Source organism: Acartia tonsa, chromosome 15 (assembly GCF_053477335.1).
Source record: "Acartia tonsa isolate MP-2025a chromosome 15, ASM5347733v1, whole genome shotgun sequence".
Classification (NCBI taxonomy): Eukaryota; Metazoa; Arthropoda; class Copepoda; order Calanoida; family Acartiidae; genus Acartia; species Acartia tonsa.
In genome coordinates this window covers 16,062,714-16,065,549 of record NC_137274.1, presented here as the reverse complement: position 1 = coordinate 16,065,549, position 2,836 = coordinate 16,062,714, and positions in this window count along the sequence as shown.

Sequence of the window (2,836 nt, the reverse complement as noted above, 5' to 3'; positions counted from 1 at the left end):
TTTTTATTAAAATATTTTTGTTTCAATTTTAATGGCCTATATGTACATATATAGGATATGTTACTAGAGGCCTGTAGGTAAAGAAATTTCTCTTGGGAGGTTGTTGGTACTCCTCCCAAATATTTATAAACCTTTACATGACTTATGAGAAGCTGTATTACAAAGAAGAACCATATTAATTAAGCAGTTCAATATCCATCAGTACAAACAAACAGTAAAACAGAGAGACATCCTGTTACTTTATTATAAGAATTTTAAGATATATTTGAAGAATAAAAGAAAATTTTATCTTATGTTTTGTGTTATTCGTAACTTCAACATTTTTTATTTTAAATTGATATTTGATATTATTTTATTATTAAAAAATACTTAAGCAGTTTATGTTTCTAAAAAATCCATGACAAAAAATTCAGGATTTTTGATAAAATCGGGAAATTCCCTTTCTTCAGAGCTCCTTATTAGCTACATAACAAGGATGACATAACGGTAGGACAAACGATCATTAACACTTGTAGAGTATCAGAATGAAATAATCAGAACATAAATATATAAAAGTCGAAACAAAATTGTAAGTAAATTTGTTGAAATGCTGAATAAATACAGGATACTGTTGGAAATGTTATTAAGACTTGATTAAGTAGATGATTTGCTTGAAACCTTGTACTTTGTTGTTAATAAGTTTTCCAAAAATCAGATTAATTGGATAATTATTTCATATAAAAAACTTGTTTTTAAAAAATTAAAAATTGTCATATTTTAAATAGACCTATGGACATTTTGGAAATGATCATAGAGTTGCTAAGCTATAATCATCACCAAAATGTCCGTACGTCCATTTTAAACATGTTGATTTTTTTACATTTTTAACAACAAATTTTTATGTGATCTAATGGATGATTGATCTGATTTTTGGTATATTGATTCCTGGGACAACAAAGTATAATGTAATAAGCGAAGCAACTCTATAATCGAGTCCTAAAAATGTAAATATGTCCATAAACATTATCCTAAATCAAGCAGTTTTTCAACAAATTTACTTACAATTTTGCTTTGACTCTTATATTATGATTATTCAGTTTTGACACTATACAAGTGTTAATGTCTGTTTGTCCTACCGTTTCAGTGCTTCGCTTTTATGGATGTTGTCATCCTTGTTATGTGATAAAATTATTTGATTGATCTGATTTCTGGAATACTGATTCCTATTACAACAAAGTACATTGTTATAATACGCAGCTCCTAAAAATGTAAGTCCATAAACATTATCCTGTATTTAAGTAGTTTTTCAACAAATTTACTTAAAGTTTAGTTACAACTATAGACATTTATATTCTGATTATTCAGTTCTGACACTCTACAAGTGTTAATGTTCGTTTGTCCTACCATTTCAGAGCTTTGCTTTTATAGATGTTGTCATGCTTGTTTTTACCTTAACATATAATTTGATGAAGATATTTCAAGTATTAAACATGTAAAAAAAATCCGCTTAATAAAAAGAGAAAAATCCGTGAACTTTAAAGATTATATTTTAGTTTTTATTGGCATCTGAAGAATGAAAATGTAATAAGCATCAACTAAGGTAAAATATTTAATAAACAAGGATGACAACATCCATAGATGCAAAAACTTAACCAATTGTCAGGCAAATGAACTGCAAGCAATTGTAGAGTGACAGCTAGGGAGGGAGGGGACATTGGACTGTAAATTATATTGGTCCCAAAAATTTTTGACACTTATGTTGACTTAAAAAAATTTTGGGATTTGATTTGTAAGTACAAACTATTATTGCCTAAACTTTTCAACCATTAATTTAAACCCACAGAATTGATAATTTTGTTAATTTGTAATCATTGCAATCTTATTTTATCGCCAATTTTCCTATTAGATCCAAATGGACAGCGCTTACAATTGAAACTAACCAAACAGGGAGGTAAAGGGATTAAACAATGGCCGTTAAATTAATGATTATATATAAAGGTTCTCCTTCTGTAGATTACAATTCATGGTTACAACGTTTGGACACTCAACTTTATGAACAAACCAATTTCAAATTTAATGAAAGTCCCTAAATTTGTTGAGCCAACGAATATAAACGTTATTTAAAGCTTTGGGGACTAGTGTAATGAACAGCCCAATGTGTTTATTTTTTTAAACAAACAATTATAATCTTAATAAGAGTTAATTTTATTTTAAGAAACATCCTATTTGTTTAAAACCTTGTTTTTTTAAACATTTAAATAAAATATGTAAAAAGTTGTTATCAGAAAGTCCATGTGATCATTTTAATCTTTTATCTTATTGAAATAATTGTACTATTTATTTGATTTCTGAAATGGCGAATGGCATCCTTATATGTAATCAAGTATTAAGCATACTGTATTTGAATTTGTATATATCTATATGAATCTATATTTTCTCCAAGATTTTCTATACCACTATATTTACCCACTAAAATCCATGTCGTCCTTGGAAGTCATACAGCGATTTTTTATGGGAGAATGGTGGTATTCTCTAATAGAAAAGTTATAAACTTTCCCAGGACCCAATAAAAGCTACATTGTAAAGGAGAACCATTTTGGTTCAGTGATTAGCGAGATCCTTAGATACAGACAAACAAACACACACAGACTCTATTCTGCATTTATATACGGATTTTACTTTCTTTCTATCACACTTCTCTATAATATACTAGAGGCTACACCTCTAGAAGCCTTTAGTGGCTCTTAGGAAGTTGACTCACTCTGCTTTATATTTTAGTTTTTAAAAAAGGAAATTTTTTATGGGAGAGTTGTGTAACTCACCCAAAGTTTAATTTTTCAAATTGTAGATTTTTTTG